This window comes from Protopterus annectens, chromosome 7.part0, assembly GCF_019279795.1.
Source record: "Protopterus annectens isolate FY-2018-M chromosome 7.part0, PAN1.0, whole genome shotgun sequence".
Taxonomy (NCBI): Eukaryota; Metazoa; Chordata; order Ceratodontiformes; family Protopteridae; genus Protopterus; species Protopterus annectens.
This window is the reverse complement of record NC_056739.1, coordinates 1640279841-1640306572: the sequence shown is the minus strand read 5'-3', so window position 1 is coordinate 1640306572 and position 26732 is coordinate 1640279841.

The following is a 26732-nucleotide window of genomic DNA, read 5'->3' as shown; positions in this document are numbered from 1 at the left end:
ACTGCCACAGAACTGATCCACAGGGTTACTGATATAATTGGCATGCAGTCATCACACCATGTCACAGAGAGGGGTGATGTGCAGCTTCACTGGACAGGGATGCATAGTATGGCAAGAGTATGTTAAGTGTATGGGACAGAGATCTGTCAGGCATGTTGTGATCCTTGTACTAGAAAGGTGGTTGCCCATGAAGTATGTGTTTATTTAGGATCAGGATGTGCTAAGTGAAGCATGTCCAACACCTCTGGGTTGGACATGGCTTTATTCAGGGTAGGTCGCATGCTACATAGTGCAGCTAAGGATTGGAAAGGGCAGTGTAGGCCATCTACACATGGGCAATAACCCTTAAGGGAAATATGTGATCTATTATGGGTCACATAGGTGTTGTGTATGGCTGAGCAATTACCTCTATATTCCCAGATGGCACCTTGTTATGATTAAGGATGCCACATATGATACCTGTCTGGTGTGGTGAAGTAACTATCAAAGGAAGAGTACTGTCCAGCTGCATCCCATACACACAGTTGCCATTATGTTGACCACTGCCTAGGGTGGCAGTTCATGGGTACAAGGTTTGTAACATAAGAGAAGACAATCCAATACTTAGCTGTCAGATTGTGGCCATACATCACACATTACACATCTGACACACTAAGGCCCTTCTGTATGTTGAACGCAGCACACATTGAGTCGACTATTGCTCCTAGTTCATAGTCATTTGCAAACATCAATAGGCTGATGCCTTCTGTGCTAGTCTGTGTGATATAGATAACAAAGAGGGGGAGTACCAGGAATGAACCCTGTATTACTGCGGCTGGCACTGTTTTGATGTGCGTGTAATAGTCAGACACCTTCTGTAGTGTTGGTTCTGCCAGCAGTCCAGTTGCCAACCACTCCTGTAACATAGGAATATACACCTAGTTTATTGGGTGTAGCTGGAACACATTATGGGTGATGGTGTCCTACGACCTGGCAAGGTCATGGTATGCAGTGTGAATCAACACTACTGTCATCTACATCTGTACCAAGTACATCAAATACGTTGATCAGGGTTCATGGCCTTACAGACCAGACTCAGCAGGGTAGTTGTGCACTATTTCCCATTATCAATGGTGTCTCCCCCTTTGTGGGGTGCGATAACTGTTGCTGTGCACCATTTGGTGTGTACACAGCCTGACATGGAGCTATGATTGAACATGACGTGTATGTGGATAGCTGAATGTTCTTACATTTGTGTTGGATACACCCTGGGATGGTGACAGGTCCCACGAAAGCTGTATGTATGGCTTTAGAGAGTGCAGCTTGTACCTGCATAGTCGTTATTACAGGGGCCCTGTAGTGTACATGGATATATTATTAAGTGTACCTGTTAGGGGTGGATGGGAGTGGGTTTAGGTTCTCCAAGACCCTATCTGGATGAACGGGTGCTATTTCTGTCGGTGCAGTACTTCCCATGCCATAGTGCTGTGCAGCACAGCAGGTCTTGTCGTTGCAATTACGATTAATGACACAGCTATAGAATGATCTGTGCTTGGCCTCATAATATGTGGCTGATTAGTTTCACAGTAGCTTTGTGTGTTTTTATAAGGTGTATCTGCATCTTACTGAGGCTGACCAGGGATCACCTACACAAATGTGTGTTCACTCTTGCAACAGTTACTACCTTCTGTGGTACAGTTTAAAGCATGGTACCGTCAATTTGCCTTCTTGTTTGTGTTGGGTTGAATCCTGGTTCTGTTTTAATGGCACAATCACTGCACATACGTAACTGCTTAAGGTTAATTTGTATAGGATTCAGCATTTGCACATGCATTGTCCATCTGCATGGGTGTCTTGACAGTCACGACTCTGCTCTTAGGAAACATAACATTAGCACTTGAGACTAACTATGTGTAGCATACTGTTATCCCTGTTTGTGTGACTACCGTGATCCAGGTCAGTGGGGTTGATTGAATCCAACATCCATTGAGCGCAGGTGTTGGTACATGAGGAGTCTTCCCAGTTCAAAATGGAATAGTTGAGAGTAGCCATTATTATGGTTCTGTCTGAGACCTAATCTTCCCCATTACAGCACATTATGACAGTTAGGAAATCCGCGGATTGGTGGCTGAATCTGTCTCAAGGTGCAATTTGAATTCCACTTTGGCACAAAGGTAGTTGCTCAGCATAACGCATCTGAAGTTATGCAAGTGCAACTAGTATGGGAGTGTACTGGTGGGTGATCTGTTGCAAGGTGCAATTTGAAATCCACTTTGGCACAAAGGTAGTTGCTCAGCATAATGCATCTGAAGTTATGTAAGTGCAACTAGCGTGGGGGTGTACTGATGGGTGATCTGTTGCAAGGTGCAATTTGAAATCCACTTTGGCACAAAGGTTGTTGCTCAGCATAATGCATCTGAAGTTATGCAAGTACAACTAGTGTGGCGGTGTACATATCCTTCAGGAATATGAACACACCTGTGGCCCATGTGTTCCAATAAAGGATAATGGGCAAGAGGTTAGGTATGTGTTATAACTTGGTCATGCAGGTGTGCTCTCCGGAGTGTTGAAACATGTCTCAGCTACTGCACAGATATGTTCTCCATGTTAGGGATTGACATATGTGTGTCCTTATAGTGTTTCTGACATGTATCATTGTGTAGTGACACATGTCAGAAACACTATAAGGACACATATATGTGTGTCCTTATAGTGTTTCTGACATGTATCATTGTGTAGTGAGACCCGCAGTTTATTGCTTGGCTGTCCCTGTAACAGCAGTGGACCTTCACTTGAACTGTGCATGATGAAGGCACTATAGGGGAAGCATGAGCCCTAGGCAGTATCAACATTTCCAGGGGTGACAGGTGCAGGCCCTGTCTGGCAAAGCATCATCATCTGTCAGCCATGTTATTCCAGGCAGACAGATACTGGATACTTTTTGACTTGCACCACTACACTAGACAATTGTGGAATACAATCCATTTGTCCCTGTACTGCAGTATCATTCTGGCCAATGGTAGAATGCTACCCAGGCCTTGGGACATACCTGCATGGGCTACAAGACCTGACAGTTCCTACATGTGTTTCCATATTCCAGGCTACTGCATCACAGGTCCTGCACAACAACATGGAATATGCCAGAGCCATGTGTATAGTTCAAAAGGTGGTCTGAGTGTATGGGTATGTGGCTAATCATGGCAGACTGGTAGCTGACAGTATGTATGCCCTCGTATTAGTTGGCGTGTAACACAGTGCTAGAGTTTGCATTCATAAATAAGTACTGCTGGGCATGTTTCCAGTCACGTGTTCTGAGGTGTGGCACAATTATGCAAACTATGTCATACAGTTTGTGTATTTTGGTGTCTGTCTCTTCCTGCTTGGGAGTGGGTCACTTTTTTGGCCAGATACTTAGAAGCATCTGTGAAAGTGTGTGATTTCTGGTAGTGTGTGTGGGTGTCCTTACTGTGTTCTGGTAAGGGTATGTGTTGGTTGTGTTGATGAGTTGCATGTGTTAACCTACACCTTATGACTGTCCAGTCCAGTCATGGCTGTAGACTGGGCTGCCTTCCAGCTTACCCCTGTAGCTGCATCCCAAACAATGTGTGGGGCTTGATGTTAGGTAAGTTTGGCAGTGTACATGGCATAGAGATTACATTCCCCCAGGATGACCACATACACAAAGCTGACATTAGTAAACACCAGTAGCTGACAAGTGGGCATGCCTGTATGAGCATTCAGTACTACAAGTACCAAGTACTGTATTTAGTTTACATATTACTTATGAAGATGTTTTAGACAGTGATGCTCACATGTAAATATTTGTGTTATGGACGTGACAACACCGGCTATTATGGAAGCATTTTAGTTACCTTTAGCAGCAATCCTCCTCTGAGGAGCATATTACATCCTGTTAGTTGATCACAGATGATGCAAGTGTCTACAGGTCTGTTTCCTTCTCAGGGTATATACACACATATTCAACAGGACCATGAGCTCTGTTGGGCACAGACACCTACTCTCCAAACAGAGTCATGTATCAATAGACTCTAATGCCACTATCAACATAATAAGGATATAATCAGATAGTGTAAGCCATCACCTATGAAGTGGCTATTACACAGGGGCAGCTGTCTCCTACATCTTACACTCCTACTGCAGATGGAGTTAAAGATGATATGCAACCTGTTTCATTACCAGTGCTGTGCACTACCTTACATACGGTATGTGCAAGCAGCTGTTAGGTTGGCAATGAGAGGCTGGGCTTCACAAACCTGGTAGTTCAACCAGTGCGTCTCTACTCTCAATATCCACTCTATGTAGGTGTGCACATAGCCATTTAGCCCAGCCCTGTTACAAGGGTCACAACACATTTGCATAACATGTACACATGCACAACTGTTATTGCTTGCAAACGATACTAGAGAAGACCAGCTATTTAACAAGGGTCACTACACATTTGCATAACATGTACACATGCACAGCTCTTATTGCTTGCAAATGATACTAGAGAGGTCTAGCCCTGTAACAAGGGTCACTACACATTTGCATAACATGTACACATGCACAGCTCTTATTGCTTGCAAATGATACTAGAGAGGTCCAGCCCTGTAACAAGGGTCACTACACATTTGCATAACATGTACACATGCACAGCTCTTATTGCTTGCAAATTATACTATCAAGGTGGATAATACTTGTGTTATGTGCATGGATAGTTACCTGGCCCTTCCAATTATCTTTGCTATCATGCTGCTAAACTGTCAGAAGACTACAACTGATATGTATCCTGTTATTGAGTATTGTAATTGCCAATAGATATAACTACTGTTTGCATAACATAACAGAACTGCTATGTAGAATAGAATACAGATCTGCCTAAGATACTGTACATTACATAGTTATTGGCACAATATCCCACAATGCACACCATATTTGCACGGTAAGCCCACCTTTAACATGTTCATCTTACTTTTACACCCATACATATGTCGACTGTTACAATATATCGACATATACTGTCCCCTGTTATAGCACATACTTGGACCAATCCTGACACTGACATTTGCTGGAAGCGAATTGGTGGGTTCCAAGACCATATCATCCCTTGTGATGTATTCAGAGTTTGCCATGTAGTAGTATACACATAGAATACTACAAGCATTACTACTGCTTAACAATACATCGCTACAAGATAGCTATTTCCATTACATGCATTCATTACACTGCAGTTCTTACAATACAGGTACTACATACACAGACATACTACATGTTATCCATACCTTCTTAGTAATCGGAGGTGTTATTGACTAGTATAATACTCGTTTTCGGTTCATCTTTCAGTGTTTTGTACTGTCCTACAGGTAGATACAAATGGTTTGAATGTGTGACAAGGCAACCTTTTATAGTTACAGATCAGTAACATGTGCTATCCCAATGACCAATTGGTGTTCCTAAGTAGCTAATTACATGCACATCAGCTGCTCTGCTACTGCCTTAGCCAATACCATGGCTACAGAGGAGTATAACTGAGTACTCCACTTGGGCATTGTCCCTTTGCCTTACTTGTGAGGAAGACAGCATGGAAGTGTTGTTTGGAATCTATTGCAACAGCTGTATGGAGATGAACAGTTATATATTGTGTGTATTGCCTAGAGGATTTGGTCTAAATGTGAGTACTGCTGTTATATTTCTGAACATTGCTACTTGTGCAGGGTTTGTCTGTATCTAATACTTCTGCATATGTTTCAGTCTGGCCAGGTTATTTGACCAGCTCAAAGCTGCATAGCTATGCATATAATTTTAGGTGGTTTACAGTGTGCTTACCAGACCTATTTAGTTAGGTGTTACTGTGTATCATACTGTGCTGATAATCAGTACTCTGTAACACTTCCTGTTGTACGAACCTTTCAACCCACTGAAATGGGATTAGTTCATACAAACCCTGTTACATCACCAGCTGTTCAATTGTATAACGGCAACTATTTCACATAGGGCCATGTTAGTGTGTTTGTGTCCAGATATGTTAAGGTTTCAGCAGATGTTGTATAGTAGTTGAATAATTGGTTATGGTATGACAGTATGTATTGATGTAATTATTTTGGTTGTGGGGTAGATGTTGGTGGGTGTACATAGCACATGCAAGTGTGTAAGAACCCCTTTTATACAATGTCTATATGTATGTGGGTGTTCTTTCCCTATGTGAACACTTATCCCTTAGTGGACTAATACTATTGTAATTGCAGGCTGATTCATTAAGGCACTATTAAATGCTTCCTGTATAGCATGCAGGTACCGTTAGTCCTTGAATCCTTTTAGCAACACATCGGAATGTAATAAAGTTTTGCAAAATGAAAGCTGTCTGTGTATTTCTGTCATGGATATTTGCAGTCATTGTAGTTGTGTTGGTGACTGTGTCCATAGAACATATTTGTAATAGTGTATTGGCATATACTCTTCATATGTTATGTTCATATTGTTTGGGGTGCGGTGGAATGTGTGATTGCTATGATCCATGTTATACTCGGATATGAACCCTTCGGATGCTGTCTACAGACATGTATGTATGTGTATACATATGTATATATATATATATATATATATATATATATATATATATATTATTGCATACATTTATCTATACCTCCATAGATGTTTTTAACCTATGTATATATCTACATATATATGTAGACCTGTATATATCAACATGTCTCTATGTATCTCTCTCTCAATATATATATATGAGCATACACCTTTAATTGGGTGCATGGCGGGTTGTCCTATTTCATCACATTCCTCCCTTTTGTGTTTTTTTTTTCCATAATAAATATTTATTATTTTACCAATTTTTCATACATTAGAATGGATTGTTTTTACCAAATTTCAAATTAAGTATGCATGTCCTGGGGTTGAGCTGAATTCCGTACATTAAACTAATATAATGTTGAAAATTTGTTCCCACACCTTCGAGTTATTAATATTCCTTTTATTATTCTTAATTAAAAGTTTGTGTGCTAGAATATGTTTCATGGCTAAACCTTTAAAGTTTTCCCATGAAGTTTGAAATGGAGTCAACCAATTTGTAGCTATATAAAGTTTCATTAATAAGAAAATATTTATAAGTATAATCATTTGGGTTCTATCCAAATTATTAGGAGGGATATGTAGAATCATGAATTCCCAAGAAAGTATAGAATGCTGATACCCCATCTTTTGTAGTTGAATTTTTAAGGAATTCCAAAGTTTGTATATACATTTACAGCTCCAAAACATGCGCAAGAGGTCCGCCATTTGATCTTTACAGTATGGACATTTGGGTGAGTTCTTCGAGTTAAATTTATGCAGGCTAAGGCGTGTATAGTAGGCATTATTAAATATCATCAATTGTGTAAATATTAATTTTTGGAGAGAAATTGATTTTATTGTTAGGTTAATTGCCTTTAATATTTTATTTTCTTCTATCAATGATATTTTATCTTTCCAATATTTTGCCAAGAGTATTTGATTTTGGTATTTCAACTCTTTTATCAGTTCACTTGTAGAGGTAATAAATTTGGTATCTTGCCTAAGAGTTAACCATAAATTTGAACAATTAGTTAACATTTCCTCATCAATTTTAAAGTCTTTAAAGTAATTTATAGAGAGATCCTTTAATTGTCTCAGTATTATTAAGTAAGATTTAGCAAGATTCATCCCCAGCAACATATCATGAACTGAATGATTAAGATATGGATACATCTCAAGTAAAGTTAGATTAATTATAAGTGGATATTTTTTAAGATCTATTAATTGATTATTGATTTTCAAATTTGGGTTCTTATGAAAGGGTTGAAAAATCATCATATGTTGCAAGAGATTTAATGATTGGAAAAGATTTTGTATTAGACTTATATATACTCTAATATGTTCCATTAAAGAAAATAATTTAAAAGTATCTTTGCTTAAAAAAAGTAACGCTTTCGGGTTAATATTCAAACTTACAACATATTTATGATTCATAACTACCCATTTGGGTGACCATTTATTACTAGATATCTCATAGTAAGCTATTCTTAAAATTCTATTAGAATTTATTATTAAGTAGTAAATTTCAAAATTAGGTAGATCTAGGCCTCCTTTATTTTTCGGAGTCATCAGTTTATCATATCATATTCTAGTCTTCTTAGGTTTCCATATAAATTTAGCTGATTCCGTGTGAATTTGTTTGAAAAATTTCCTGGGGATCAAGACTTGAGTGGCTCTAAAAATGTACAAAATTCTGGGTAGCACATTCATTTTAATTATTGAAACTTTTGCCATTGTTGGCAATTTCAAATTATTCCATCTTCTTAAATCGGACAATATATGATCCCAAAGATACTTGACATTATTCACATAGAAATCTCTGTTATCTGTAGGAAAGATAACACCTAAGTACTTTATCTTGTTCTCTGATTTAACTTGCCCTACCAGTGGTAAAAGAGAAAAAGGTTTTGGTGTTTTTAAAGGAAATAAGTTGTTTTTTTAAGGTTTATCTTGTAGTTGGATACCTCAGCAAAGTCTTCCACTGCTTTTAGTATTTTTTTAGTATCTGAAATTGGAGTAGTACAATAGATATTGAGGTCATCAGCAAAGGCAGTCATGGATATTTTAGTGCCATGAATTATTGGGGCATTATGGTATATATTTTGCTTAATATGTAAAAATAGTGGTTCTAAATATAGATTAAATAATGTAGGAGATAAAGGACAGCCCTGACGAGTTCCGTTCTTAATTTGCATTTTTTTAGAAAAAATGTTATTGATATATAAAGTTGTATATGGGTTATTATATAATATTTGTAATGTTAAAATAAATTATTGAGGTATACTAAAGTATGATAAAACATCGAGCAAAAATTTCAAGTTAACTCTATCAAAAGCTTTTTGTGCATCAATAATGACAGCGTAAACATTAATATTTTTTTGACAGGCATAAGAAATTAATGTATGTAGTGATAAAGTATTGTCAGTAGTTTGTCTGGCATTCATAAATCCGGCGTGTTCAAACAATATTATTGAGTCTATTACCTTCTTCAATCTATTAGCTAAGATAGATGTCAAAATTTTCATGTCAATATTTAAAAGAGAAATAGGTCTATAATTATCTGGGTTATGAAAGTCAGTGTTTTCTTTAGGTATAAGAATTGTACTGGATGCATTAAAGTGAGGATCATTAATTCCATTGTTAATTATATAATTAAATATATGTGGAAGTATTTTGCCAAAGGAATCACAAAAAGTTTTATAAAATGCTGCGGTCAATCCATCCGGTTCTGGTGCTTTATGAGATTTCAACTTTTTAATTGTATTTATTATTTCCCCAGAGGAAATTGGCTTAAATAAATCTATTTGGGAGTTATCATCAATTTTTGGAAAAAAATTTTTTTGCAAAAAATCATTGTTAATCCTATTCGTGAGAGATTCCTGTTAATCACTATAACCTCCCTTTTGAGTTTTATCCTGTCTGCATACACAACAGGGATAGGTACATCCCAGGTAGCTTACTGTTAGGTTACTCTGAGGATGGAGTACATGGTTGCGGGTTCCACTCCTGGATAGTGTTATTATTTTATCTCTCAGAGTAGGCACTAGTAGTGAAAGTGTGAATAACACACATTTACGCGGTTGTAAGCAGGTTTGCCCGTGGTCTGCAAGATGTTAAGCAAAGGTTAAACCTGTGAAGCGCTTCTCCGTTTACCATGTTTCAGTGCCGCTTACCATCACGCAAACCCTTGGAAACCCACTTACAACTGCTTAAGAGTGCTGTAATCCACCTGCATCCAATGGCCCTTATTCTGGCCCTCAAAATAACCTAACAGCCCTTGAATCCAGGACCATGAACACCACAGTCACTGACTTTACCTCTAAGACATCTGAGATATGTAAAAATGTTATGGTGTTTAGAATATACATTGTACTACAGACATTCCTCATTACTGAAAACAAATGTGACAGTCAGTTGGTGTACATATGTCTGATACATGTTAATGTTCATATGTTTGTGAAATTAGGTGTTGCAATGTGACATGACAGGATGTATTATGAATGAAAAAGATTCTTGCTTTGTGTCCTTTTTATATTGCCCCCATACTCAATGTATACCCCTCCAGTTCACTTATTGGACATCCGATCCAGGCCGTCCTTGATGCATGATTGCATTACCCATCATTCCTCCCCCACTCTAATCTTCACATACACAACAACCACCTTTTCTATGGTGAATTAGTTTAATTTTAATTGTTATAATACCAGAGCTGCATGTATTTTGTGTACATTCCAATTCCTTTGGAGTGCTTCTGTGTCACGAAGTGTGTGTTTATAGATGTTTATATATATGGCTATTGATGTAACTGTGTAATGTATATATATATATATATATATATATATATATATATATATATATATATATATATATACACACACACACACATGTGCAGACATCACTGACATGTGTGTGTGTATATATATATATATATATATATATATATATATATATATAGGTTTTTTTTCATATTAATTTGTAACACTAATACATATGTAGACTAGAATGTGTTGGTTCACAAACTACTGTACATTACAATGTACTGTACATATGTACACAAAGTGACAGTCCCATTTGTGATCATTACAGTGAAATGCATATGGTATAAGGTGTAGTCTCAAGACCATGAAACATGTATACACTTCGGATGGCTTAGTGGTAAGTCCCATGACTATAGTGTGCATGGTCCAGGGTTCAACACCTCCGATGCTTTACAAATGTTTTTTACTCCAGAATAAGGCTCATTTAAGCAGTTGTAAGCATGTTTAAAAGTGTTTGTGTGACATTATAGCAGCGGTTAAACACAGTTAAATAAACTTTGTAACGTATAACCTGTGCGCGCAAACACGGCCACATCAGCTAACTACTCAGGATAAATACATGTCAGTGAAGTAACATCTCACTATGTGCTGACATAACATTACGTTCTCTGTTGACTGTACTCTCCAGCACACATTGGTTTATATGGGTGTTTCGAATGTTTATTATACAGACGATTACTACCTATATATGCAAACTGTGGTTAAGGTATACTTTTGAACATGATAAACATTCTGCCTTTATCAGGATTGGAACCTTGAATGCACAGATACTATGCAGATGCTGTAACCATTACACTGTTGACATTAACGTTGCTTCTGCCTATTTCCTATTTAGATGATTTCTATGTGTAAGCTAGGCTAAGCAAAGGGCAGAGGCCCCCAAACTCACTGAACTTCACGTACTCTTGAAATAACAACATATAACAGATGTACTGTGAGACAATGCATTACATTCCTAACTACATTAGGCATAGCCCCTCACTGACACACTTCAAGGGAATCTTTGTTGAGTGAATGGGTAACAGAATATACAACCCTGGGATCATGTGTCCCAGAACCATACAGCCATGGGGTGGGGGAGCCTCTCCAGTTTGATAGCAGTGAGACCTGTTGGGGAATTGAATGGTGTTGAATTGTCACATTAACATGCCCTCTTTAGATCACTAAGTGCCCCTATTACCCTCCACAACCCCAGTCTTCACCAGCTTACAGCAACTCTGGCTGGAATTGCTTCATTGGTTATGCTTGACAGAGGCTCAGTTACTTCATCAATGGTATGGGGAAAGCCAACACACTGTAGCTATGCTTCTAATTGCCCTTAGGCAGATAGGTAGTAGGCTATCTGTAAACCTCTAAAGTGCAGGCCATCACAGCCATAATATGTGAATAAACAGACCTTCAGATAACAATATACAGTGAGAAATCACCATGTAGTCAGGAAGCAGTTAAGTATAGCAAGAACATACAGAACACTGTTATTTAGTCAATCCAAAAGCCTATCTTGGAAGCTAGAAGACTTGTATAAGTTTAAGGCTTTCTATTGCTTACCAGTAGGCTACCTACAGGAGAGATGAAAAACAAGCACAGATGGGGTACATGCATGCAACAATACCATACCGGGCTATGTGTCAGCCTTAGACTTTGGAATACTGGTCAAGGCTATTGGCCTTGGTGCCTTATTTAGGAGAGTCTTGAAGGTGAATACCAGCTCCGTAAACAGCACAATAGCAGATTTAATGAGGTTTATGCTACACAATACCAGGGGTTGTGATCACAACATGCTTACACTCACAGCACTTCTCAGGATGGACAACATCAACATCTGTGCAGTAACTGAAATCTGTCTTAAGGCTCCTGAGAGCACACCAGCACTACCAGACTACAACCCATACCACACATTTCAGCCACAGAACATGGACTGACAGACATGGAGGGGCTGTATCCATATTCATCAGGGATACCCTCACCTACAGGTTAGTGGGGCAGCATGATACCTCTGAGATCATCCATGTGCAGCTAACATCAGCCACAACTGCAATGTAAACTGTGGCCTGCTATGGACCACCACTCCACCTACCTGGAGACAGTGGAGAACATGACAGTCCTAACCCACACCCTGGCATTGGTCAATGTCAACTACCATACCATTAACCTGGAAACTTACTCCGGTACTCACTTCCAGGCCCAGCGCTTCCTGGAATTTATTACCTCATATGCCCTGTATCAGGTGGTAACCTCCCTAATGTGGGGTGGAAATTACTAGAAGTGGTCGTCACCAACATGGGCAACAGGTGCACCATAGTGGAGGTTAACCGGTCACTGGTTAGATCTGACCATGAACTATTCACTGTTTCCACACCCAAACATCTCCCCCACCCATGGATACTACAGTGTATACCTTTCCTGCAGCTCAATTTACACTACTAGTAACAAGGGTGGGGGTTTCACAGCCCCCACACTAAGGGGAAACACTGCAAAAGATACAGACAGATTTACAAATGCAGTGTATAAGCACCTACATAGATATATGGATCATGCTATCACTGGTAAACCAAGACTCACTCCTCCTAGACAAGGACACCAGTCTGGTGGACCTCTGCAATAAACAGGCTATACTACAGAAATAGTACAGTGTTCCAGACAAACAACAAATCCCACGAGGGCAAACATCTGTGACCACTATTAGTATGATATGTAGGTCCCTCATGACATCATCCAAGGCTAACATCAGCAGGAGAATAAGCAAGGATTCGAAAGTTAACCACAAAGCCTTCTTTGGCTATGTCAAGGATCTACATTGCGACACACAGATTTGCACTGTGCAGTTGAAATATAGCACAAAATATGCTGACCCTACTGATATCACCAACATCCCTGCAGATACATTCAGTGCATACTTCACCCCTTAAAGAGCCCACAACACTACCCGTAAGGTACAGTATTCCACACATCAGAGAAACACAGGTGGAAATGGTCCTCTCTAACAGCAGAACACAGCATCAATGGAGGCAGATATTGTTCCAAACTGCATCTTGCAAATTGTACAAGACAACCTGCCCCTCTCCTAATTAAGCTTTCCTACCTCAGCCTCTCCACAGGCTACATGCCCATACAATGGTGTGTGGCAACAGTTATTCCACTCCATCAATGTGGAATCACAACTGACCATGGTAACTACCACCCCATAAGCCTGACTAGCCTGGTCTGCAATGGTATGATTCACATCCTCATGGCAGTCATTAACAAAGACATTGGTAACCTCTGAACACGTGACCCAATCCAGGTCAGCTTGGTTGAGTGCAGTTCATGCTTACTGAACCTGTTTCACGTCTTACATACAGTCACCAAGACGTTAGACGATGGGGTAGGTGGTTCACACATACTACCTGGACCTCACCAAGGCTTTTGACACCATGCCCCACTCAGGTATTTTTGATAAACACACCAGCCTGTACATACACCCATACACCACAGGTTGGGTTGCCAACGGGCTTACACACAGAACCCACATGGTACGTCTGGTTGTCTCCAGGTCCAATTCTTGACCAGTCACAACTGGTGTCCCACAGGACTCAGTCCTGGGAGCCCTACTGTTTGGCATATAGTTCTCAGATGTACAGGCAAACACAGGTGGACTACGGCAGACCATGTTTGGCAATGACTGTGAACTGGGAGCCATGATTGATAGTCCAGCTAACACAGACATTCCTCAAGGGGTCTCACAGAGAACGGCACAGGGTGTCAACGTCATGACCTCCAGCCAAGTGCCGTTAACTGCATGGTCATTCCATTGTGGAACTGGCACCAACACATAAGTGGCAGCCACTTTAATACGGATGAGGTAATGGGGTGTCTGGGGACTAAGGTAGATAGTGATCTCCCCTTTGACAATCATATCTCCACAGTAGTTAGGACATCCTTCTATGTAGGCCATCTGATTACTAAAGTATTCCCATCTAGACATACTGGGATTATAGTGCCCCTTTACTCATCACTCATCAGTCCCATCATAGGGTATAATAACCCATGTGGGATGTACCTCAGAAGACACTTCCAACAACTGGGAGGTCCACAAATGTACCTAGCCAAGGGGAATACTGGCCTCCTACATATGGCCTATGCAACCAGACTGAATAAACTCCTGCTTTACTCAGTGGCATCTCGTTTACCAGAGATGATCTCCTCTGGCCAACACAGCCATGTCGAACTCAGGATTTTTGGATATGCTCCACCTATGGGAATCCATGTCATAGTGAGTCACACACTGTAGTGAGCTGAACCTTGATACAACAATAGCTGGAAGATGCTGGAGGGACAGCTTCCTGTCACAGACACTCCCCATACTTTGGAACAACATCCCTAACTACATTATACAGAGCCCCTCACTAACACTCTGCAAGAGAAACCTTGAAGAGTGGATGGGGAACAGTAGATGCACCCCAGGGATCCTGCCATTGGCTATGCTCCACAGAGAGACAGTTAATAAATCAATGGGGTGGCAAAAGCTGACACATTTTGGCTGGGCTTATGAATGGCCTCTGGCAGTTGGCCAAGTACCTACCTATGAATCTATACATACAGTATCTGCATATGCTGACAGCTTAATTTACTGTTCAGGTGTTGACTTACCTTGTGCCAATGGCAGTTGTGTGTGCAATAGTTGAGGGCTGCCTATGTTGGTTGCACACAGTAGACTGCCTATACATGACAATTTACAGGTAGTCTTGTGTGTGTGCCTTCCATTTTTACTGTGTGTGCAGGTGGAGAAATGTGTCAGTCCCTAGGTGCCCATACTGTCAGTGTATGTGCTATACCTTCCCTCTTTGCCAAGGCATGGGCATACTGGGCACACGTCCATCTGCCTACTGATGCTGGCTCAGGGTGTTTGTGGTCTGAGTACCTCTGTGTCTGAGGGGCCCTTGGCAATGGTGGTGGACTGTGAGGGCCTTCACCATTCTGTCCCTGCTGCAGCTGTTTCCACAGGACCATATTGTGTAACATGGCACACACTATGAAGATGTGGGCCCATGTGCCTGGAGAGTACTGCAAGGCTCCATCAGATATGTCCAAGCAATGGAACCATGATTTCAGCATCCCAAATACAAGCTCTATGATGATTCTGGTTTGTGCGTGTGCCTCATTATGGCAATCCTGCATGGGTGTGTGTGCATTTCTGATGGAAGTCATCATCCATGGTTCCAGTGCATAGCCAGCATCCTTCACCAGGTGGCCATTTGTGATGTCCCCCCTGACAAACAACAAATACAGCTGTGAGGCATGCCAGATGTGGGAGTCATTATAGCTTCCAGGGGTGCCAGCACACACATCCATGATAATGCCCTGGGCATTGCACACAACCTGGCAGTTGATGGAGGTGTATCCCTTGCAGTTTATGTAGCACCTACCCTGTTCACCGGGTGGTGACTTGATGTGTATGCAGTCTATTGCACCCAGTACCTCCGGGTATTCTGCAACATGGTGGAAGAGACACATATTGCTGGCCAACTCCTCCTATGTTTGGGGGAAGTATATGTCCTCATTGGTATGTGGTAACATGGCATCCAGGAACTGGTGTAGTACCTGGATGCTGATGCCTGTGAGATACCCAATATATCCCCAGTTGGTCTTTGAAAGGTACCTGTAGCTAGTATTCTCAGGCTTACACATACCTTCGTATCCACTGGGATGGGTTCCCCTCTGATTGTTCTGGCTCTGAGGAGTGGCCGGCACAGCTCCACAAGTTGCTGTAGGATGTCCCTGTCCACCCTGTAATGCTTTACTATCTTCAGATCACGTAGCCCCTGGTAGGTTACCCTGGGTCTGCACACGCTCTTCCTACTCTGGTGCCTGAGGTGGTCGTGTACATCATTCTCCACACCAACTTCAGTCTCCAACACATGCTGGTGGATCAAAGCTATAGCAGCCCCTAACATGTACATAATAAAAGTTCCCCGTCTGTATACACCGCTGGTGCAGAGTGTATGGGAACACACAAATGTGTGTGAGGTACTTTCACACTTTATAGTATTGCGCTATGGAAGCTGCTGATGTCAGTGGGTGTGTATGAGTTATTCCAGCTGCAGTGTGTCTTAATTATGGGTTTTTCAATGGGTACTGCAAGTATGGGGCCTTTACTGTGGAGATCTACTTGCCTGCCTTGATTAATCTGTTGCCCTTTAATTCACATTTAGACCTGGATCCCCTCCCATTATCAGGCATGCATCCACCTGCCGTCTTTCTTGTTTTGTACTTCCTCTACCCAGTCATGGCAAAATGTGCCTTTTAGCTGATATACTGCAAATCATCTTTGTTCTGTTTTGACACTTTACTGTTTTCTTTGCAGTACAGCCCCTCCCCTTTCTTGTTCTGCAGGTAGCTGCTTGCAGCTTTGTTAGCTGTTTTCAATGGTCCGCTGTAGGCTCCTAAGTGTTAGTCATTTGTCCTTCAATTTCACTACTACAGCATTTCCTTATTTCTTTCCTATATCCTTCCTGTTTCAGCTGCAGTGCACGCCGCGCATACCCGTTTACCGGGTTTACGCGCGTTTTCATCTCCGTTCACATGCATACTCAGTTACCTTGTGTACTCTCAGCTAAGCATAGCTATGGCCAATTCGACACACCCCTATCCTGCAGCTTTGCCTAGCTAGGGGCAAACCGGTTTATCAATGCTCCAATGTGCTTACAGCAATGGCGACACACCCCTCTCTTGACGTCATCTTTATCTCAAGGGCACACATCGGTGTTATAATTCTACACTGTGTGGTGCATCCTTACACCAATGGGGAATCTGCGGCTCACTATTACTCCTCTCATTTGCATGGCATTGCCTACTAATTCCTAGCTACCGCGCATAGCACTGTCACTGCCCCTTAGCAACCCTTGCACCATAAGTATGTTGTAGCATGCCTGCCATTGACTATTATGGGGAAATCATGATATGTGTTTCATTGTGGTTTTATTCTATATTTTTATATATTCCTTGTTATCCCCTTTGTGCATCGCTGCCCTGCGATTCCACAAAGCGATAGTGCGACTATATATATTAAATGTTAATTATTTTATTTTGTACAGATTTTTTTATGCCAATGGCTATATATTTAGCCATTGGCATATACCAACAATATAATACATGTGTTTGGTCGGCTGTCATGGCACCAATTTTATGTTTGCCAAAATGTAAACCTTTTTCTATGGTTTACATTTCTGCATGCTTACACTATGCCTGCACCACTTCCTGCATCTCTACATACCTTCATTTACATGCTGCACTGCTGCACATGGGTTAATTAGCGAACAAGGCTCAAGAGTTGTGCGAGCATAGCATTTGCAGGTAGTGCACATGGAAACAGCTCATACCTGAATCGGTCGGTGGCCATATTTGGTAGAACGCTGACGCTACGCCTGCACCTGATGCAAGCTTCATGAATCCCGGGGAATGTATATGGCAATATAGAAGGAGAAGTGTTTTGTAACTTTTAAGGGTTTCAGTAATTTTTATTTAATTTGTAGTGGTGGCTGAATGACATGTTAGTGACTAGACTTTTACTTTGGTTTTGCTGGATTTACACTGTGCATGCTGGTTGGATTGGCCAATCAGCATGCACATTTCTCATCTTTGCCGAGATTGTATATATAGAAAGCAGCAACAACATTTTGTGGTTTATGTTGCCAATGCTTCTCAGCTACATTTATGTTGTAGTTTTACAAAGTCTTCAATGTATTAGTCTTGCTATATTATTGTGCCTTTCATTGTATAGATCCCCAGCCAGGAGTATATCTCAACCATCAAGATGTATAAGAGAATTTTTGTACTGCAGAACCTACATTCATCTTTATCTCCCACTTTTTCTATAGACTTTGCAAACAAGCATGCATGTAGTCAACTTTCTTGGGTTGACATTTCATCTATTGGTTAATGTCATATTTCGTTTTTTGTTTCATCCAACTGTGATCAACATTGATTCATTCCTGCTGGTTCCTATTCTTACCACTGTAATTGTGGGTTTTACAGTTTTCTTTCATGTTTTTCTGGTCACGACCTTAATAATCTTTCCTCTGTCTTTTCCATTTTCTATTAGTATATGACTTTTACCAGTTCTGTTTGATTGCCATTTCAGAAATTCTTCTCAGGTTGGTAGAAGCATTTCAGAAATGCTTCTACTAATCTGAGAAAAGTTGTCACCTTAGACATTTTCTTAATGGTTTAGAACATTCGCAATATTTGGATCTGGTAATGTCAACAAATAAGAATGCAATCCTGCAGTGTTGATCAATGCATATTTCAAGAAGGCCATGCCTCCTTCATATCGAGGAATACAAAATTGCACCATGTACTGTTTTTATATAAATTTCATATGCTTGAAGCAGTTTTCTTGATTTCCTGTCCAACTGATCTAAAATGTTTTTGTGGTCAATCAATTAAACCAAAGATGTAATATGAACAGGAACTGAAAACTGATTTATGGCTTAAACTTTATTCTTGGATGTCAAGGCAGTTATTAATTTTAGCTTTAGTCTTCTAAAAAATATCTTAGTATGCTTTCCTTTCAGTTGTTCATGCTGTATTGCTGATCCAGTTATTATCAAGTGAAGTTTTTGTGTAGTTGCGTCATCTTCTCCGTTATACATTTAGTTTCGTTATCACTCCTCATAGCTTCTTTATCAATCCTCATTAAGAATGTTGTTGAATGGAAAAGATTTTCAGTTATAAATGTCACAGTTTTGTATATATAGAAAGCAGCAATAACATTTTGTATGAATAATTATCAAATATTGGACAATGTATATATATATATATATATATATATATATATATATATATATATATATATATATATTATATATATATATATATATATATATATATATATATATATATATATATATATTTATAGGCTCCCTATTACGCTGTCGCAGACACAAGATGTCAAATGTGTCTTTGTCCAACTGAAAAGTGCAAAAAGACAAAATAGCAAAACAGCTTTTCAGCGAATTCTTCCCCTGGGAAAGAATTTGCTTGGCCACTTTCGCTACCTTGCCGTTTTCGGCACTGTAATGTGATCTCAGAGTTGGTATATTTAAGTCGGGGGGGGGAGGTGTGGGGAGACAAAGCCCCCCACATTATGTAATGTTTTACAGTTTTTTTTTTTTTTTTTTGGAACAGCGATTTTTTTCCCTTGGAAAAAAATTGCTGTTTTGTGGTTTTGACGTTGTAAGCTTTTGCTTACATGGAGTCGATTATGTGTCGTTCTCTCTTCTGAGCGTGCACTATCATAATATATATATATACATATATACATACATACATATAGATGCACAGGAACATTATTTAGCATAGTATGTAATTATTGTGGTCACTACCATGTGACATTTATAAAAATGCTGCCAGCAGTGTACAAGTCTGGCACAGTTATATAAACAAGCCTAATACTTTGAAGATATAGTAAAGCCCACTAGAAATTGCTTTTGGTTATGTAACCATGAGTATTCCATAAAACAGATTCTCTATTAAATTCTTGGTTGAAATTGATTACGGTTTTTCATTTGTATTTATAAACAGATAAAGAACGCATGAGAACACAGATTCTTGTATGTCATAGAAAGTAGTACCAGCAGTATAACATGAGATATTTTTGGTAGTATACATATGGGATTTTGTTTCTCTTTTTGATTTATATAACTTTTCTTTACATGTTATATAATACTTTGTAGAACTCATCATGAGAAATATCACACATTATACAGCAGATTATCATTTTTCCTTGAAATACACTTATTCAACAGTTGCCCAGAAGGCAAGGCCATTAAATTAAGCGGTAATATGTAATTATTATATTAGTATATGAACCTGTATTGTTTTTCCTCAGTTTTATGTACATGACATAAATAGCACAAGTCTTTAAATGAGGTGTGCACCTTTTTCCATTGTATAAATAGTTTCTCTAATATTCATATTTAGTTCATTTGGACTTTGTACTTATTTAAATATAATTATCCCAGGTAACTGAGGCACTGGTGATTGTCTGTCATGATTCTTGATCAGTTCATGAGAGAGTTATTGTATCAAATGCTTTAGCCAGATCTTGGTAGGCAATATGCACTATTTTTCCCCTTATCCATTGACATAGTGATCTTTTCAAAGAAGACCACCAGATTCAGTAAGCATAACCTTCCTCTGACAAAGCCAAACTTAGTCAGACTAATAGGTCTATAGTTTCTGAGGTTCATAGGTAGGTTCTAGGCTATTGGCCCTAGGGCCTATATAAGCCTAGCCAAAAAGGCACCCTGGCTTTCGCCACCCAAGAAAATTATTTTCCCGTGCCCCTGTTGAGCAGAGCCACAGAGGTGATCCTCGGGTTGGATTGTGAATTTCCTATTTCCCATCCAATCATCAAGACTTTTCTTGAAGAGTGCTAAAGAGGAGCTTTGTTTGATATAGATAGGTAGTTTATTTCGGAGTATGGGAAGTCTCTGGGACAGGAATCTATCCCTTCAGCATGTTCTGTTTATTGTAGTGACAAAGTTTAGGTCCCTAGGGCATGTAGCTCAGAAGAATTGGGATTTCTTTAAGTGGAGCATGTCCAACAGCTCTGGGTTTGACATAGCTTTGTATGTTAGGCAGAGATCGCCTCTGAGTAGGCAATATGTGATGGAGCAAAGCTGGAGTTTTTTGAGATGGTCTGCGTAGGGCATCTGTTTGAGGATGGTAATTCTCTTTGTGAGGTATTTCTGCAGCCTTTCCAGTTGTTGTAGATGTCTTGTGAGGTACATACCAAAAGGGGCATTGTATTCTATAATGGGTCTAATGAGTAACGGGTAGAGGGGAACAATGATCTGTTTTTTCCTGGATGAGAAACTTTTTGTGATGAGGTGTGCCACATAGAAGGATTTCCTGACTACTGTGGCGATGTGATTATCAAAGGAGAGACTACTGTCCACCTGTGTCCCAAGGTCCCTTATCACACTTTTGATGTTAAGTAGACTACCACCTATGTGGTAGCTCATGGGTACAGAGTTTTTACCAAAGGGGATGACAATGCACTTTTTGGCATTGAGCTTGAGGCCATGTCTTTGACACCAGGCATCTGTCTCTGTGAGGCCCTTTTGTAGGATGTCCACATCATTAGGAGTTTTGATTATGGCTCCTAGTTTGCAGTTATCTGTGAACTTCATTAGCCAAAGATCTTCTGTGTTAGCCTGTACTTCAGAAAAGTAGATACTAAACAGGAGAGGACCCAGGACTGAACCCTGTTGTACTCCACTTGTCACTGGTCTGAAGTCAGAGTTGGAGTCTGTTACTTTTACAGTGTGGGTTCTGTCAGTGAGCCAATTGGCAACCCATCTTGTGACAAAGGGATTTATACCTAGTTTACTGAGTTTATCTATAATTCCAGAGTGGGGGATGGTGTCAAAAGCCTTGGTGAGATCTAGAGGGGCTGTGTGAACCACCTTACTATCGTCTACAGCTTTGGTGACTGCTTCAAAGAAGTCCAACAGGTTTAGGAGACATGATCTGCCTTTTACAAACCCGAACTGGGTAGGGTCCAGAGTTTGGAGATTGCCAATGTCTTTGTGAATAAGATCCATGATGATACATTTTGTGGCCTTGCAGACCAGGCTCCATAGGCTAATGGGGTGGTAGTTCCCAAGGTCCGGTAGTGCCCAGGGTCTTTGGTGGCTCCACCTTTGTGGAGTGGGATTACTGTCACTGTGCACCATTCAGTGGGCACAAAGCCTGAGGTGAGGCTATGATTGAACATGGTGCTTAGATGGGATGCCAGTTCATTTTGCAGTTCATGTAGAATGCACCCTGGGATGTTGTCAGGTCCCATGGATGCTGTGTTCTTGGCTTTGGAGAGTGTGTTTTTTTACCTGTGCAGCCGTGATTACAGGAACTTTGCATTTTTCTGGTATAGAGATGTGCCCTTTAGGGGGTGAGAGTGGGGTAAAGCTAGCACTGAACCTATCTGCTAGGATGTTGGCAATATCAGTTGGTTCTGTATATTTATTGCCATTGTGCTGTAACTCAGAGCAGATCCGAGTGTTGCCATTGAGATTCTTGACATAATTATAGCATGCTTTGTGGTTGTCTTTAGAATCAGTGGCAATTTTGTTTTTGTAACTAGCTTTGGAGGATTTTATGAGGGATCTCAGCTTCTTACTGAGGTTGACCAGGGAGTTCCTCCAATCATGGGATTTTACTCTTTTTTGCAAGTTTCTTCCTTTTGTTGTAGAGTTTGTTTATGGCAGGGGACCACCAGTTTGGATTCCTTTTTTGGAGAATAGCATCTTGGTTCTGTTAGGGATAGCATGATCCATGCCCTTGTGTAAGTGCTTATAAAGTGCATTTGTGTAGGATTCAGCAGTCGTACCTCTATTGTCCATCTGCATGGGTGTCGTGAAGTTTGTCACTTCTGTCTTAAGAAGTGTCAAGCTGGCTTTGGAGAATTTTTTTACGGTGGTTTCCTTAATGTGGGGTGGGTGCGGGATATGGATGTCTATGGTGATTAGCTTGTGGTTGGATCTGACCAATGAGGAATTGACCTCTGGTGTGGGACACCGGTCACCCATGTTGGTAATGACCAGGTCTAGGATATTGCTGCCCCTGGTGGGGGTGTGGATAAGTTGATCCAAGGCATTAGAATTTAGGAATTCCAGAAAATAGAGCAAAAGAGTTGATACATGAGTAGTTTTCCCAGTTAATGGTGGGGTAGTTGAAATCACCCATTAGGGTGTTGTGTTGTACCCTAATATTTTCCAGAGTATCAAGAAATGAGGAGTGGGAATCCTGGGGCATGGTGGGGGATCTGTACCAAGTTATAATTTGGATTGTGGTCTTGCCCAGAGATAGTTGCACTTGGATAATCTCGGATGCATTATACTGAGCAACTAGCCTGGAGGTGTGGATATCCTTAATGAATATGGACACTCCTCCACCTTGTGTTTCGGTCCAGGTTAGGTGGCGAAAAGGTGTGGTATGAATTATAGCCTGGTAATGCAGGGGTGCTCTCTGGAGCCTTGAACTAGGTCTCTGTCACTGCACAGATGTCTATGTTCTCCATTTTAAGGAGTGCCTTGGGGGAATGCATTTTGAAGTTTAGACTTCTAGCATTGAGTAACATTACCCTCAGATTTTGCTTGCTTGTACCTGTTAAGGTGGTGAATTTGTCATTTGAACCTTGCCTAAAAAAGGCACTATAGGGGTGGGAAGAGCTTTAGCCAGTATCTGGAATCCCAAGGGCAACAGGTGCAGGCCATCTCTGGCAAAGCACTGTGGTCCGTCAATCATGTCATCCCAGGCAGACAGATACTGGATCCCCTTAGAATGACACCAGAAGCTTACCCAATTGTTAAAGTTAATCATTTTGTCCTTGTACTGTGGTATCACTCTGGGTGATGGCAGGATGCTACTCAGGGCTAGAGTCATAGCTGCCTGGGCTACAATATCGGATAACTCCTCCATGTCTCTTTTCATGTAGTCCAGGGAGGTACGTCTCAGGTCATTCACACCAACATGGACAATGATAGTCATATTTGTACTTGTTGTGGAGTGACCTGAGTACATGCATTATGTGGCGGATCCTGGCACCCAACAGGCTGCTGACAGTAACTTTCTCCTTGTTTAGCCTGGTGAGTGGAACATCAGTGTGCCTGACTATAGAGTCACTGATGACTAGTGTGTTGGGTACGTTGTTATGCCTTATGGGCTGTGGTTCAGTGGCACACTGAGTTTGTGGGCTATGTGTCATTTGGGTTGCGTTGGGGGGTGGAGGTTGCTTGCGTTTCTGCTTTAAAGGTCTCTGTTGCTTGAGCAGATTTTTATTGAGAGCCTCTGTGAATGTAGGTGTGTGTTTCGTGTTTCTATGTATCTGTTTTGGTGGTGTAGATTTTGAGGGACTATGTGATGAGTGTGGTGTGGTGCAAGCGTAAACCTTCTTCTCTTGACTGTCTAGTCCAGTCTTGGGTGAAGAGAGCTTTGCTGCCAGTTTGGCTATATAAATGCATCTCTCACAGGTTGTAGTGATGGGTGGTAGGAGGAGAGGGTTGTCTGTGTATATGAGGCAATTGCTGCATTGCCCCAAGATGCCCAGATTCATCAGGTAGACAGGAGAAAACACCAGGAGCTGACCCTTAGACATGCCTGGATAGGTGCTTATTTATTCAGTACTAAAAACTGTTTTCCTCTAGACAAGTGATGAAAGTTGAGTCCTTTATATGTTGAAGGTCCTCCCTTCTGAAGGTGGATAATCATTTCAGTCTTTCATTCAGTTAAGGCTATAGTTAACTAATGACTCCAGGGGTCCTGATAAGTCATATTTTGGACTATTCAGGAGGCATCCTGGGATGTCATCAGGACCTACTGAAGCTATGTTATTGCCTTTAGTGAATGTAGCTAGTACATAATCCCTAGTTATAGTTGGAGGGATTATATTTGAGGATATTTTTGAGGCGATGGTTGGGTAAGCAGGGTTAAAGCTGGAACTGAATTTCCCACTAAAATGTTAGCTATATCACCAGGCTCAGTGAATGTGGCACCATTAACCACAATTTCAGCACAGTGCTGTGTGCTGCTCTTGAGGTTTCTGACATGGCTGAAGAAGGTCTTATGGTTATCTTTTACCTGGGAGGCTATCTTATCCTCAGAGTTGGCTTTGCTCAACCTAATTAGCTCTCTTAGTTGCCTGTTTACTTTGATGAGAGAGTTTCTAACTTTATGGGAATTACCCTTCCTGGTGTTTGCTATAACATTTTTCCTTTTGCTGTATATCCTGTTTAACTTGGGATGCCAACAGAATGGTTTGTTTCTAGGGCTATTCCTGGGTTTATTTCTCATAGGTCCAGCAGCTTCTATGCAGCCATTGATATGGTTTTGCAGAGTTTCTGAGAACAATTCAGCATAAGCTGCTGTGTTCTTTGGGTTTGGAGGAGCATTACATTTTGACATTCCATCACTTAATAAAAGGAAATTTGTCTTGGGATAGTTCCTAACTGTTACTGGTTTTAATTGGATTACAGAGTTTGACTTTTTATTTCAAAGGAGATAGCTTTATGGTCAGACCTTACCTGGGAGGATGAGCCACTGGAGGTGGGGATGGGTGAGTGCAGCTTTTCTCCATGTTTGTAAGCATAAGGTCCAGTATGCTGGAGCCTTTAGTGGGCATATTCATTGTTTGGTCAATGGTGTTTGTATTTACAAAGTCCAGGGATCTCTATACCTGTAAATTTGAGGCCATGTAGGATTCCCAGTCTACAGAGGAGTAAGTAAAGCCTTCCATGGGTAAGGTGTTAATTTGGATGGTAAACATCTCCAGTGTATGAATAGTATGCATTATGAGCTTCTTAAGACATGGAGGGTGACCTATAGCTGATTCTGATATGGTATGGGATTTTGTCTATGGTGGTCTGCACATACAGGAACTCCAGTGCATCATCCTGTTTGACAACTCTAGAGGTATGATTGTTACTGATGTTTATTGAGACACCTCCTACTTTAGCCCTTGTCTGTGCTACTGGTCTAAAACTGTGGAAGGAACTGAAACATTGCAATGCTGGCTTACTTTCTGCAGCTTTAAACCATGTTGACATCTATATTGGTAAGGCTGCACTTACCATCCAGATGGCAAACAAAAAGTCTTCTCACTAGAAACAATGATAAAGATCAGTCATGAGACAAAGAAGGAATCATGTGTGCTGCCAGGATGCAGTTTGCATAGACACTGGTGATAACCCCCATCTGCACTGCTGTGTATCTGGCAGTTTTGAGACTGGTTTCCCTTCCTGTTCTCATACATTTCCTCAGTTGGGGCTCAGGTGAGACCTTCATTACCATAGGTGCCCAGTACTTCAGCGATGTTTGTGATGATATAAAAACACACATAATGCTGACTCTCACCTCTGCTGTCCCATAGATGCTCATCCATATGAAGCAGCATAATGTTGAGAAAATTATGAATTAATGAAGATGAAGCCTGAAACAGACATAATGTTACCCATTTGGTCATTGAAAACTCCCTGCATCTAGGATGGTATGTGCTATATATATATATATTTATATATATATACACACACACATACACATCTTGGTGTCCATAGGGATAGGTGCATTGTGCTGCCTCTTAGATTCAGTATGTGGACAATACATTACTACCAGGTCTTTATTATGTCATGATCTACATAGATGTAGTCAGTTAACTGCTTGGCAGTCAGAGCTAAGATACACAAGATGCAGCATAAAATGGCATCTGTACTGCAGTCTGCCATGATGCCCCACAAGCACAGCGGTAACCAAGGTAAGAGTGAAAATGTATTGGTTAGCAAAGACTTGTCAATGATTATAACATTATTTCTAACATGCAATGCATAAATGCCA